Source organism: Juglans microcarpa x Juglans regia, chromosome 3D (genome assembly GCF_004785595.1).
Source record: "Juglans microcarpa x Juglans regia isolate MS1-56 chromosome 3D, Jm3101_v1.0, whole genome shotgun sequence".
In the NCBI taxonomy this organism is placed as follows: Eukaryota; Viridiplantae; Streptophyta; class Magnoliopsida; order Fagales; family Juglandaceae; genus Juglans; species Juglans microcarpa x Juglans regia.
The window spans coordinates 6,255,443-6,271,388 of NC_054598.1; the positions used below are offsets into that span (position 1 = coordinate 6,255,443).

The following is a 15,946-nucleotide window of genomic DNA, read 5'->3' on the forward strand; positions in this document are numbered from 1 at the left end:
TCATATATTTAAACCTATATTTTAATTTATTTATATCAAAATATATATAGATAAAATTTATAAAATATTATTATTTACGAATGAATTCAAATTATATTACCTCAACATTCAAACTGGTTTACAACTTACCACCTCGAAAGCGACAAATCAGAGTCGACGTGGCAAACCCGTAAATTCAATTCAACTTCTATCACCTGATACACAACCGACGAATCTCATTCGCCCACCGACTCCCTCTTACATTACCGGTCATCTAATCTCATTTTATTATTATAAAAAAAATAATAATTATAATTATAAATATGTACGTAAATATTAAATTATTTAAAAAAAATAAAAATATATCAGATTCATATAAAATAAATTAATTTTTAATAATAAATCTTTTTTTTTAAATATTAAATTATTTAAAAAAAAAATAAAAATATATCAGATTCATATAAAATAAATTCATTTTTAATAATAAATCTTTTTTTTTAAATAATTCTGCAGTTACGTTTGCATATATCGTTATTCTTATTATAATTTTTAAATTTTTATATAAAATATAATAAATAATTTTATTTTTAAAATTTTAAAATAATAATATTAAAAATAATATTTTAATAATATTTATTTAACTTCTATTTAGATTTAAAATTTTTAAACTCACTGTCCGACAACACCTAAAAAGAAATAAAGAAAAATAGTTATAATTATTTAAGTAACATAAATTCACATATTAAAAAACTATATAAAGGTCTTCACCCCCTTTATTCCTTCGTCACTTTTAGGGTTTTCCTTACTTTCACTGTGCTGTGCAGCTCTTTCTTCGTCTGTCTCTGTAATTCAACTCTGATTTCACGTACCTTTATCGGGATTCACTGATTCAGTGCGTAAATTGTATAGATTCTAGATGGTTTTTCCTCTATTGTTTCGATTTTGCTGGTTCTTGTTTGGCTGATTGGGATTTAAATTCTAATTGCAAATTAAGAATATATATAATAGGAATTTTAGGGTTTCGGATTTGGGGGAGGGTTTGTGGCTTAGTCTAGCCGATTTGATAATTAAAGGTTCTATATTTGTTCTGTTAGTAGCTACGGACTCCGGTGCGGTCAGATGCAGCGTGTTATCGGATTTTGGTGCCCGTGATCGCCCCGCCCGCCCAGGGGTGGCGAGCGAGTCTTGAATCCGAGGGGTTGTGGCTTTTGTATGGAAACTCGGAGCCGAAAGCGGGCGGAGGCCACCTCAGCAGCGCCTTCTTCTTCTTCCTCTGGTCCCACCACTCGTTCCTCAAAGCGTGCACGTCTCATCTCCGCTACCTCATCCTCTTCCTCCAACCTTGCTGCCACCTCCATAGCTCAATCCTCGATATCGACCCGGTCCCGCTCTGCCGCCGCAGCTGCAGTGAAAGTTCACGAACCACAACAGCCCGCCCCGATGGACTCCACCACCGAATCTTCCGGGTCCCGCCGCCGTGGCCGAAACTCCGATAGAGACAATACGGATAAAGGGAAGGAGAAAGAACATGAGGTTAGGGTTAAGGATAGAGATAGGGATAACGACCGGAACTTGGGTTTGAATGTGGATGCCGGTGGCTGTGCTGACGACGATGACAATGATAGCGAGGGTGGCGTGGGTATTCTGCATCAGAACCTAACCTCAGCGAGCAGTGCCCTCCAGGGGTTGCTGAGGAAGCTCGGAGCGGGGCTGGACGATCTCTTGCCTTCTTCTGCGATGGGTCCCGCCTCGTCTTCTCACCAGAGTGGGCGGTTAAAGAAGATTCTGTCTGGGCTGAGAGCCGACGGGGAGGAAGGAAAGCAGGTTGAGGCGTTGACGCAGCTATGCGAGATGCTCTCAATTGGGACCGAGGAGTCGCTCAGCACATTCTCGGTCGATTCGTTCGTTCCCGTGCTCGTGGGGTTGCTCAATCACGAGAGCAACCCGGATATTATGCTCCTTGCCGCTAGGGCACTGACTCATCTCTGTGATGTGCTTCCTTCGTCTTGTGCTGCGGTTGTGCATTATGGCGCTGTTTCGTGTTTTTGTGCTAGGTTACTTACCATAGAGTATATGGACTTGGCTGAACAGGTTGGTTTCTGTCTGTTGGCTTCGGATCAGTAGGGAATTATAATAGGAATTCGATAATGTACTAAGAAGTAATAAATGTAATCAGTATCGTCAGATATATCTTACTTTAGGCAGAAGCGAACGAATTTATGACCGTTAAACTGTATCTGCGAAGTTTATGGAGCTTTGCTTTGGTACTGCATTCTGATATTTATGCTTTTTTATTATGTAAAACAGTCTCTACAAGCTCTTAAGAAGATATCTCAGGAACACCCGACTGCCTGTTTGCGAGCTGGTGCTCTTATGGCAGTGCTTTCATATCTGGATTTCTTCTCCACGGGAGTTCAGGTAACTCACTGAGTGAATTCTCAGCGTCAAGTTGGTTCCCCACCGGATTAATACATTTTGCATTTTGGATCCCCATGAGTAATTCTCGTTTGTCCTATCCTTTGTTCAGCGAGTGGCATTATCCACGGCTGCGAACATGTGCAAGAAACTCCCTTCAGATGCTGCTGACTTTGTGATGGAAGCTGTCCCCCTATTGACAAACCTTCTTCAGTATCACGATTCAAAGGTAATGGCCATCATATATAGTTTGTGCATAAGGAATGCTCTTCTGGGTGTAGCGTCCTCACTGTGTGCAATATGTATGTTGGTAGGTGTTGGAACATGCTTCTATTTGTTTGACACGAATTGCTGAAGCATTTGCATCATCTCCGGATAAATTAGATGAACTTTGTAATCATGGTCTGGTTGCACAAGCTGCATCGCTTATTTCCACCAGCAATTCTGGAGGTGGACAGGCATCTCTCAGTGCGCCTACTTACACAGTTAAGTGCAGTTTGAGCCTTCAAATTTGATGCTTAAGTAATTCTCATCAATAGTTTAGATTTAGGCTTAGCTGAATTATTCAAGGCTACGCATATTGGAGTGTTTGCTCATCTTCACCTACGAGGCTTGCAGGGTTTAATTCGACTTCTTGCCACTTGTGCAAGTGGCTCTCCTTTAGGAACCAAAACTTTGCTTCTCCTTGGAATCAGTGGCATCCTTAAAGATATTTTAGCTGGTTCAGGCATATCAACTAATGCATCAGTTTCACCCGCTTTAAGTAGACCATCAGAACAGGTATTGCCCTTTTTTGTTTATACTTGCTTTGATGATTTTACACTAGATGGGCAGGGTCTTTGTTTTCATTGTTGTATGGGTATAGCAAAAAGCTTTTTGAACTTTGTGAATTTCTTCTTGACTTGTACTTATCACGATTCACAAGTTAAATACGTTAACATCAATTCTTGTTTTCCTCCTCAATGTTATTTTTTATAATCTATCATAGATCTATTAAGCAGTTATATCAAAGTCTTGGACTCTAACAATTACCTTGTAAATGTTAGGATTTCAAAATTTTCTGAATTTGATTTCATTATGCAGATTTACGAGATTGTCAACCTGGCAAATGAACTTCTACCTCCGCTGCCACAAGGAACCATCTCTCTCCCAGCTAGCTACAATTTATTTGTGAAAGGACCTATTGTTAAGAAGTCTTCTGCTGGCAGTTCTGGGAAACAGGAAGACACAAACATAAATGGAAATGTTCCCGAGGTTTCTGCTCGTGAGAAATTATTGAATGATCAGCCTGAGCTTCTTCAGCAGTTCGGAATGGATCTCCTTCCCGTCCTGATACAGGTAATTTTTGACGATCTTAGCGCATATCTATTTTTTACTCAGTTTAGTTAGTGAATAGAGAGTTTGTTTTCTTGTCTAGCAGATCTATGGTTCCAGTGTGAATGGCCCTGTTCGTCACAAATGTCTGTCAGTTATTGGAAAATTGATGTACTTCAGTACTGCAGAGATGATTCAGTCTTTATTAAGTTCAACAAACATATCAAGGTATTCAACTTTAATCAAATATGATTTTTTGACATGAATACACCCTGCTACATGTGCAGAATATAATAATCGTTGCTTCATTATTTGCTTTGGTCCGGTAGTTTCCTGGCTGGTGTTTTAGCATGGAAAGATCCACATGTCTTGGTTCCTGCTCTTCAAATTGCTGAGATTCTTATGGAAAAGCTTCCTGGGACTTTCTCCAAGATGTTTGTCAGAGAAGGTGTGGTACATGCTGTGGACCAACTTATCTTGGCTGGTAATCCAAGTTCTGTTCATGCGCAAGCATCTTCCACGGAGAAGGATAATGATTCTGGCTTTGGAACATCTTCACGCTCCAGGCGGTATAGGCGACGGAGTGGAAACACCAATCCAGATGGAAATGTTTCAGAAGAATCTAAGAATCCTGGTTCGGTAAATATTGGATCGCCTCCAAGTTCAGTGGAAATTCCTTCTGTCAATTCAAATCTTCGTATGGCAGTCAGTTCATGTGCTAAAGCTTTTAAAGACAAGTACTTTCCATCAGATCCCGGTGCTGTTGAAGTGGGAGTTACGGAGGACCTCTTACAATTAAAGCATCTTTGCACGGAGTTGAATGCTGGAGTTGATGACCAAAAGACTAAATCAAAGGGAAAATCTAAAGCTTCTGGGTCTCGCTTGGCTGATAATTCTGCACATAAGGAAGAGTATCTGATCGGGGTTATATCTGAGATGCTAGCAGAACTAGGAAAAGGGGATGGTGTGTCAACTTTTGAGTTTATTGGTAGTGGTGTTGTTGCTGCTTTGCTGAACTACTTTTCTTGTGGCTACTTTTCTAAGGAGAAAATATCCGAAGTTAACCTGCCCAAGCTTCGCCAACAAGCACTTAGAAGATTCAAGTCATTTATCGCTGTTGCACTTCCTTCCAATATCGATGAAGAAAGTGTAGCTCCTATGACTGTCTTGGTTCAGAAGCTTCAAAATGCTCTTTCCTCTTTGGAGCGTTTCCCTGTTGTGCTGAGTCATTCATCAAGGTCATCTAGTGGAAGTGCACGCCTTTCCTCTGGACTGAGCGCATTGTCTCAGCCTTTCAAGTTGCGTCTATGTAAAGCCCAGGGTGAGAAATCTCTCCGTGATTATTCATCTAATGTTGTACTGATCGATCCATTAGCAAGTTTAGCAGCTGTTGAAGAATTTCTTTGGCCCCGAGTCCAGAGAGGTGAGTCTGGTCAGAAATCCTCAGCATCTGCAGGGAATTTAGAGTCTGGAACTACACCTATGGGAGCTGGTGCTTCTTCTCCATCTACTTCTACTCCTGCTTCCACCACTCGTCGGCATTCTACCAGATCCAGATCATCCGTTAATATTGGAGATGCATCTAAGAAGGATCCATCACAAGAGAAAAGCCCTAGTTCATCAAAGGGAAAGGGAAAAGCAGTTTTGAGACCTGCTCAGGAGGAGGCTAGAGGGCCTCAAACAAGAAATGCTGCTCGTGGAAGAGCAACAGTAGATAAAGATGCTCAAATGAAACCTGTGAATGGGGACTCTACTTCTGAGGTATGTGGCCTTTTATTAGTTTGGCTTGTGCTTCCATTTACTGAAAAAGAAAAAGGCTGCTAGTGCTTCCATTCAATGGAATGCCAGCTTTATCAAAGCGGTCCATGATTGGGAGATTAATACCTTTATTGCATTCTTGAATCTACTATATTCCTCTAGTTTGAGATGGGGAAAAGTTGAAAAGCTTCACTAGGTCCTTGCTGAGAGTGGAACATTTAATTTCTGTTCTTTGTACAACACCCTTACTCGTCATGGTAACAATCCCTTTCTTTGAAAGAGCATCTGGAGGATTAAGGTTCCTACCAGAACAATGCTTTTGGCTTGGACAACCTCTTTTGACAAGATCCTCACCATTGATAACCTAAGGAAAAGATATATCCTGGTGGTTGATTGTTGCTACGTGTAAGAGGAGTGGGGAATCCGTGGGTCATCTTTTACTCCATTGTGAGGTAGCTAATGCTTCGTGAAATGATTACTTCGAATGTGTTGGTTTGGTTTGGGTCATGCCGAGAAGTATAGTTGACCTTTTTATTCTTTGAGAGGGCTAGGTGGCAGCTCACAAATTTGTAGCGATTTGGAAAATAGTTCATAACTTCTTCAAGACTCTTCCTTTGTACAGCTTCTATGGACTCTAACGGGCAAATTTTCATGATTTCTATCTTTTTCTCCTCTTAGTTGCTTTGTACTTGTAGATTGTCGATGTTTATTCAAAATATTTTATATTTCCTCCTGTTTTCTCACTTGTAAGAAAAAAAATATTTCCTCCTGTTTTCTCCAAATGTTGCTTCTGAATATCAATTTTCCTTCATTAATATGTTGAACCATATATATAGCAGGATGAGGAATTGGATATATCTCCTGTCGAACTTGATGAGGCATTGGTGATTGAAGAGGATGATATTTCAGATGACGAGGGATGATGACCATGATGATGTAGGTTTCTGGTTTTTCTATTTTTTTTTTCTAGCGTTCTTCAGAGATGGTGGATGTGCACTTCATTTTTTCGCAGATGCTTATCTGAATAGCATATTAGATAGCAACTTGAAGCTCTCCTTCCTTTTTTCTTTTTGGGCTGGGGTGGGGGATTAAAGAAAGGTGCTAAGTAGCATTAAGGTAGCAGAGCGGCCTTCTGTTGGTTGTAATGTTGCTCATCATGGAGTCATGTGCATCTTTTCTTGATATCATTGTCTTTATTTTCTTCCAGGTGCTAAGAGACGATTCTCTTCCTGTGTGCATGCCTGACAAAGTACATGATGTAAAATTGGTGAGTCGGCTGAGGATAGTTTTGTTGCTCCAGCTGTTAGTGACAGCCAGACTAACCCAGCATCTGGTTCTAGTAGCAGAGCTGCTACAGTTAAGGTTCTGATTCTGTTGATTTTAGGAGTGGTAATTGTTATGTTCAAGGGTGCAATGTCATTTGCTGCTGCTGCCATGGCTGGTCTTGGATCTGCTAATGGTAGAGGTATTAGGGAGGCAGGATAGCAAGGACGCCCTTTATATGGAAGTTCCAATGATCCTCCAAAATTAATCTTTACTGCAGGTGGGAAGCAGCTTAATAAGCATTTGACTATCTATCAGGCTGTTCAGCGACAGCTTTGTACTGGATGAGGATGATGATGAGAGGTACGCTGGCAGTAATCTCATATCTAGTGATGGAAGCAGGCTGTGGAGTGACATTTACACTATTACATATCAGAGGGCAGAAAGCCAAGCTGATAGGGCTTCTGCTGGAGGGTCGCATTCTAATACAGCATCAAAATCTACCAAATCTGGTTCTGATGCCCAGTTGCCTCGAATGTCACTTCTAGATAGTATCTTGCAGGGAGAACTTCCTTGTGATCTGGAAAAATCTAATCCTACTTTCAATATATTGGCACTTTTGCGCGTATTAGAGGGTTTGAACCAACTTGGCATCTCGTTGTGAGAGCCCAGGTACTTTGCGACAATTTTGCCGAGGGAAAAATCTCTAGTCTGGATGAGCTCAGTTACAACGGGTGCCAGGGTTCCTTCAGAGGAATTTATTAACAGCAAGCTTACTCCCAAATTAGCTCGGCAAATTCAAGATGCGCTTGCACTGTGCAGTGGCAGTCTTCCTTCATGGTGCTACCAGTTAACAAAAGCATGTCCCTTCTTGTTTCCTTTGAGACCCGGCGCCAGTACTTTTATTCAACTGCTTTTGGTTATCTCGTGCTTTATATCGTCTTCAGCAGCAGCAGGGTGCTGATGGTCATGGATCAGCAAATGAAAGAGAGTGAGGGTTGGGAGATTGCAGCGCCAAAAGGTCCGTGTCTCCAGAAACCGCTTTTAGATTCTGCTGCAAAATTATGGAGATGTATTCTAGCCAGAAAGCTGTGCTTGAGGTAGAATATTTTGGTGAAGTTGCCACTGGATTGGGTCCAACCCTTGAATTCTACACACTTTTAAGTCGACGACCTACAGAAAGTTGGACTTAGAATGTGGAGGAACGAATTCTTCCTCAGATGACACCTTCAATGAAATCGGTGGAGATCCAAATTAAAAATGGAAAAACCAATAATGCTGATGGGGGCCTTGTTTCAAGCCCCTCTTGGTTATTCCTCATCCTTGGCCTCCAAATGCTGATGCTTCTGACGGTAGTCAGTTTTCTAAAAGTTTATTGAGTATTTCCGAGTTTTGAGTAGGGCGTGTTGATGGGGAAAGCTCTGCAAGATGGGCGGTTATTGGACCTGCCCACTGTCAACGGCATTTTACAAGCTTGTGCTTGGTCAAGTAAAGATTATTTCACTCAAAACGTTCTTATTCCTTTCTTGCTTAAAGTTGCTAAGTTATTGTAATCTTCCTGTTCTGGTCAAGACATTTAGCCTTCTAATCCATTGCAGGAGCTTGATTTGCATGATATTCTTACTTTTGATGCTGAGTTAGTGAAGACTTTGCAAGAATTGCATGTCCTTGTTTGCCGAAACAATATCTAGAATCAACTGGCAGTGATAATAGCAATGCAATTGTGGACTTACGTTTTCATGGGCTCCAATTGAAGCTCTCTACTTTGATTTTACACTTCCCTGGTTAACAGACTACATTTGAAACCTGGAGATGAAAATGTACACAATTACATACCTTGACATATCCACGTTTTGCATTCATATTTTTAAAAGAAGAAACTAAGCGAAGATTTGTCTAATGTACTCCAATCCTAGGTTGATATTTATAACTTGGAGGAGTATATTTCTTGGTAGTTGATTGCAACTGTCAAAACTGGAATAATGCGGCAAATGAAGCATTTAGGCAGGGTTTAATCAGGTTAAGTTCCTATTCTTGATCATTATTATTTAGCAAAGATTGCTGTGTTTTTATGTTCATGGACTCTTTCACTACACAGTCAATATAGGTGCATTACAATGTTCCTATCTACAGGAGTTGATTCGTTCTTGGACTATGTTGCTTGACTTTGTTTGGGGAAGATTTACAAATGCATAAAAACAATTTATGGAATTAGAAACCTAATTTGTACATTAATGGAACTCTTACCACTCAAAAAAAAGTATTGAATCTCCTTTCATCAGCTTTATAATTTTTTTTCAAATTAAGGAGATGGATATTTAGATTGGTTCATGTGCTTTGACATCTGTTTTTAAGGTTTTCTAATTCATCTAAAGTGAAAGTTAACGCAATTAGAGCTGTTTATATTTATGTTTAAAACCTGTTATTGATGAATTCTATCCTCAAAATACTGATCTAATTCTATACTTTTTCCCCTACTGCTATGAATTGTTTTTTGATACATATCCTTGAATATATTAAATGAGAAAAGTTATTTAGAAAAAAAATATATTAATTGAGAAAAACTCAACGAAGTAACACATTGGACATCACATGTTTTCCCTTTGCAACTTTCGATGCACTTAGTTAAGCTCTTTCAGTAATGCTACAGGGACCGATGGTTTGCACCAATTGGTGCATTTCTTCTGTTGTTTTTTTTTTCCTTTCAGTAATCATAGACAGGCAAAACTTTGTTTTTTTTTTTTTTGTTGATAAGTAAACAGGCAAAACTTTGTGGGCTCATTAAATAACACTTTGCTATTTCCCTTCTGTGTTTCAGAAGCTATTAATTTTTTTTAACAAAAGCTCAAATTTGAGAAATTCAGAAGGTTCCTTTCTATAAATGTGGTTGATGTTGTTACCAGTAATGTTCGAATTCTAAGTGGTGTTGTAACCTGCAGTGCCATAGGACTTTCATGGCCGTACAATAATGTTCAGCTTAAGGTCATGCCTCGAAGAAACTGTGAGAATGATTGTGTGATTTCAGTTTATAATTGTCCCTCTTCCTCGGCCGATAACAAGTTCAGGCGTCTTCCTCCTCCCCCTTTCCCAACTCCCCCTCATTCTCTTTTTTTTCTTCATATTCCACAAAATAGTAGTGGGTGATGTTTGGTGAAACAGATGCAGGTGGTGGCTTCGGTAATGGTTCATTTGATGAATAATCTGGTTGCTGGTTTCAAGACATACCAATAAATAACTTCTAAAAAAAGAAAGGCATATCAATAAATAAATCTCAAACCAACCAATTTTCAGTTTTTTCTACTCCAACTATTACCTAGACAACCTTAGTTATCCTAAAATACCTGCTGCGAAGAAAGATTCCAGCAACCGCAAGTTCTGTTTCCAGCCTGTGAAACTCTCTAAAATTCAACCTTTTCAAGTCTGATTTGAGTAACAAACCTTCTACTTCATTTTCAAGTGGTTACGCCTATACATGATGGTGACATCGTTGAACTTGGAAATGATTATAGTGGCAGGGTGTGAGGCTAAAATTGTGGCCAAGGCAAGGTCTTGGTTGTGGAAAACTGGAGTGAAAAAGTTTGAGGTGATTTTCAACAGAAAGCTTAAGATAGAGAATGGGGGTGGTAGAGAGGCTGTGAGGGGAGTCAATGAAAGGAGAGAGATTTATGAACAAGCATATAGTGACACTTTGTTTTATAAGTAAAAGCCTGAAGATTACTGGCTCTTTCATCCATCAGGACTTCCACTGTGATTCATTCAGCAACTTTTTATACTTATCTCTTGTTGATTATGGCATACTTTACTGGACCCTACCTTCTGTTGAGTTCTTTTGATTCTGGATATGCTTGTCTTGGTTTTGAGTTACAAAACCTGTGCTGACACAAACTCATTCTCATGCTGCATGAAAATCAGGTCTTTGATATCTCATCTTTACAAATATTTACTCCACATGAATTGGATTACTTGCTTTGTGGCCGCAGAGAGCTGTGGGAGGTAAGTTTTCTTTTATTTTTGTATTTACTTATTAAAAAAGAAAACCTGACTAACCATTGAAATTTTCAACAATCATCTTCCTCGCATCGCCTTTTTTTTATCCTTCTTCTTCACTTATAAAAAAAAGAAAAAGAAAAAGAAAAAGATCTGATTGGAATCTCTTTTGTAGAATGTCATGGTTATACCTTAATTTATAACCTTTGCAGGCTGAGACACTTTCTGATCATATAAAATTCGATCATGGATATACTGCCAAGAGCCCGGCTGTGGTTAATGTATGCTTCTCTTCCTAGATTTGGAAGTCTGTCTACTGGAAATGAATCTTTACTTGTTTTTATGTGTGGTACTTATGATGTGGTTTGTGATGTTGATAGTTACTGGAAATTATGGGAGAATTCACACCAGAGCAGCAGCGGGCTTTCTGCCAGTTTGTCACTGGTGCACCTAGGCTTCCACCTGGTGGTCTGGCAGTGCTCAATCCCAAACTGACCATTGTGAGAAAGGTATCAGCATAGTTGGTGTAGATTTAAAAAATGTCTTTCAAAGTTGTGTTTCTGTGATGCATTTGCTATTTGACGCAAATTGTTTGATTGCTGATATCCACTTGCTTGCACATATTCACAGCACTAATGCTTACTTATCTTGGGTGCAGCATTCTTCGACTGCTGCTAATGTAGCAGTCAATGGGACTGGGCTTTCAGAATCAGCAGACGATGACTTGCCTAGTGTGATGACATGTGCAAACTACCTGAAGCTGCCTCCTTACTCCACAAAGGTATTATGGTTGGTAATATAGACAAATACAAGACAATACGAATGTGTTGATCAAGGTGTGGTTTTCATTCATATCTAATTGCTATTTGTTTTTTGTCACTGATTGGTTAACTTTTTAAAACAGGAGATAATGGTTAAGAAACTACTTTATGCAATCCATGAAGGACAGGGATCTTTTGATTTATCATGAGTTTTTGGGACAAACCAATCGACCTGTGTATATTGCATCACAGCATTTATTCTCCTGCGAAAATTTTGATGTGAAAGTCAAATAATGGCATCTGATTAGGTGACTCTCTATACTAGAGCACGATGGAGGTCAGTTCCTATCTTCTCATTGTGGCTGTATACTCGAATTTTGTTGCTAGCCTTTGTTGTTAGATCTTCCATTTAGACCCTATTTCCGCATATGCCAAGTTTTCGTACCTGGAATTGTTTATTCTTTCTTCAAAAGCCACATCAGTGCAACGGTCGATCCTTTTTTTTCTTCTTTAACTTCATCAGTAATATGTATATTGGTGTCATAAACAATAGCAGAACTGTTTTCAGGTTGGATCGCCAATATTTTCAGGAAGCTGTAAGGAAATTGGAGAGCACCTTTTCAGCTGCTAGTGTTTGTAAATAAACAGGGAATTTGTTTTGTTTTGTTTTCAATTTTTAACTCATTGGTGGTAGATATACATAATGGTATGAAATGTTTAAAGGGAAAAATAAATAATTCTGAATATTTGTTGCGACTTTCTTGCGCCTACTTTTCCCATGTGGAGTATGCTAGGCTTGCTAACACCTAACAAACTGTTGATGTGGTAAGCTTTCACATTAATTTACATAAAAAGATTATTGGCACTTAAATTCTTTTTATGAATATAATGGGTCCTATAATAGTTGGTGCATAAGATTAAGCATAAGATTAAGGCTGCGTTTGGATATTGAATTAAGTTGAGTTGAGTTCTCTATGAATAGTAGTGAGTTGAGATGATGTAGTGAGTTTTTTAGGGCTCACTTAAGATGAGTTTAGATGTGTATGGATGTTAAGATGAGTTTAGATATATTTATGGGAAGTTAAAAAGGTTGTTGTGTGTTTCACATGTAAATAAGTTTTGAGTTGATATGAGTTTAATAATTTGAGAGTTGAGTGTGTGGATATTAGAATTGGTCTAAATCTGAATCGAAGTTAGCTGAGTTGAGTGCAATCAAGAGCCCTAAGTTAGGAAAGATAATGTATGAACTGTGCTGCTTAGTCAGAATGTATGGGAATAGTTAAGAGTTAAATATATGAGATTTATTCATTCAGTGATTATTGATAGTTGTGCGCAAAATGTTGCAATGTTTCTGAAAATAAAAAATATAATCATATAATTAGCTTGTACATTTTATTAGATAAGATTTTAAAGCCATGGTGTAGAATTGTATGATTGGAAATCCTACATATCCCTTCCAATTGTTCAATAAAACTATGATTATAAATAATTAGAATCAAGTACGTTAGCTATACCAAGTTCTCTAATCCTAAAAGTATTCAAGCATTCATCAACCACATATTTACAAAAGGAAAATGATATCTATATTTACAATTTTAATTACATAATTATGCGTGCTGATGCGTCAGCTATTACAAATGGTGAAAATTTAAAAATTCAAATTAAAAAGATAATATTGATAAAATGTAGGGTTAGGCTATGACGGAGCTGGATTGGTCAATTTCGATTTCGACTTGGGTTGGAGGTTAATTTGAGCTTCGACTTTGACTACGATCGGAGCCAATAGAGGCAGAGTCGGAGTCTAATTCAAAGTTGGGCCAGTTCATTATGTTGGGTTGGGGCTTTTCTTAACTTATTTTTGGACTTGATCTAATTTTTATGCCCGACTTGTTTTATATTTTTATATTATTAGTTTTGTAATGTAAATAAGCTACAAAAGTCTAAATGCTATAGACTTAATTAAATCCATATTATTATAATCCATTTATAATAAAAGCCAAATAACTTTTTTGATAAGTAATAAGAAATTTTGTTGACTAATAAATAGGAATAATTCATTACATAGGAAGTATACAAGAGGCTAAAAAGCAAGTTATGCAAATTGTCTCCATTCAATACAAGAGCCTTCATTCAAATACACAAAATGCTAAAGAAAAACTCTTTAAAAATTCTCCCATAGAATGTTCTCTATCTTCAAGGGACAGCCAATTTCATTCCAACCATAAATACCACATCAAACATAAGGGATCATCCTTCAAATAGTAACAATGTGATTATTTCCTTGAAACCTTGCCAACAAGCTAAGAGATCCATCACTTGCTTAGACAATACCTAAGCAATACATTTTCTACCAAAAATCTTATCTCAACTTTTTAGCTATTTCGTAATGAAGAAATAAGTGGTTAACATATTCACCATTTTTTTTGCACATGAAACATCAATCCACAACGATTAGTCCACTCTTTCTCAAATTATCCATAGTCAAATCTTTTCAAGGGATGCCAACCAATAGAAAAATGCAACCTTACTAGGCACCTTAGATCTCCAAATGCATTTCTGAGGAAATTTGTTGACACAATGACAAGCTAACGCCTAAAGTGCTAACTTGTGTTAACGCCTTATAGAAATGGCTGAACGAGAATTTGGGATTTCTTGCGTGGATCTTTCCTGCGTGGATCCACAACAAACTATTATCTCTTCCTTGAACAATTTTCATATCATATAACCTTCCAAAAAATATAAAAATAAATAAATAACATTCACTTTCCAATCATGCACACTCTTATATAACTTACATTCATTTGAAAGAAAATAAAAGAATCAACCACAACAACTTCTTGATTTTTTGCAATCCTATATAGGGAATGAAAAATGTTCTTAAGAGTTGTATCCACATCAAGGATCACGCCAAAAACGAATTCTAGTTCCACCACACCTACCTTGGATTTAATATGGCTAACAAATTCCCGCCAAACAATCCGAATAGATTTCCACAAACCTACTCCATACACTCCTCTAATTTCATTAGAGTACCAACTCCCACACACCTCTCGTATTTCACATCAATAATATTCCTTCATAACTCATTCCTCTTAAGATGATACAACAATAGCCATTTTTCTAAAGAAGAGTTTTGTTGAAAAGTTTCAAATTTTGATCCCCAAATCTTCCACAAGAAATCGGTGAAAAAACCTTATTCCAACTAACCAAATGAAACTTTCTTTCCTCCCCAATACCGTTCCACAAAAAATCTTGAAAAATCCTCTCCATTATATTAGCCATTCCTGTAGGCAAAGGAAAAAGAAAAAGGAAATATGTTTGAAGATTAGACAACGTACTCCTAATCAAAGTAATTCTTTCCCCTCTAGACAAATAAATCATTTTCCAACCAGTCAGCCTCCTCTCAATCTTCTAAATCACACTATTCCATGTCATCAAAGATTAATGAGGAGCTCCCAAGGAAAGACCAAGATATCTCATAGGTAACAATCCACAATAATTATTTCTAACTTAAATAAGTTAACTTTGAGCCTATAAACAACTTCAAAACATAACAAAAGGGCTTTTCAAAGAATGAAAATAATCCTGATTAGTCTCACTGAAAATTAAAGTATCATTAACAAAAAGAAGATGTGAGACTTTTGTGTTATCTCGAGAATCATCTCCCACCACAAAACCTGACAAGAAACTCTCATCCATCGCGACTTCAATCATTCTACTCAAAGCATCTTTGACAATGACAAAAAAGAAAAGAGACAAAGGACCCATCTTGTCTTAAATCACAAGACTATTGAAGAAACCAACTTGGGAACCATCCACCAAAATAAAAAATCTGACCATCGAAATGCAATGCCTAATCCACAAACACCAATTTTCAACAAAACTATATCTTCGAAGTAAATACAAGAGAAACTCTCAGTTAACATGGTCATAAGCCTTTTCCATATCTAATTTTACAAGAACATCTGAGTCGCCCAATCTAATTATACTTTCCAAACATGCATTAGCAATTAATACTGAATCAAGAATTTGTCTACCCTTGACAATGCTTTCTGAGATTTCAAAATAATCTTTTCTATCATCGCACTCGTGCGATTAGCTAGTACATTCAAAATAATCTCATACACATCATTAACCAAATTGATTAGATGAAAGTTTCTCATCTCCACAGCCCCACCTTTTAGGGATAAGGGCAATAATATAGCATTACGACTTTTCTCAAATTTTATAAACAAGTAAAATTCAAGAAAACCCTTTATAACACCCTCTCACAGAATATCCCAACAAACTTGGAAAAATGTCATGGAAAAACCATCCGGGCTAGAGCTTTACCCCTCGCCATTCCTTTAACCACATCAAGAGCTTCCTCTTCTTCAAAAACTCTCTCCAACCACTCCACACTAGATTGATCAATGGACTTAAAAACCAATCCATCCAATTTATGTCTCCAAGTATCTTCCTCCCGAAAA

General features: G+C 37.8%; 1 pseudogene; it reads left to right on the top strand.

Annotated features, from left to right (window-relative positions):
• Window positions 1–755: 755 nt before the first annotated feature.
• On the top strand, window positions 756–12,235 carry LOC121254263 (annotated as a pseudogene).
• The last annotated feature ends 3,711 nt before the right edge of the window (window positions 12,236–15,946 follow it).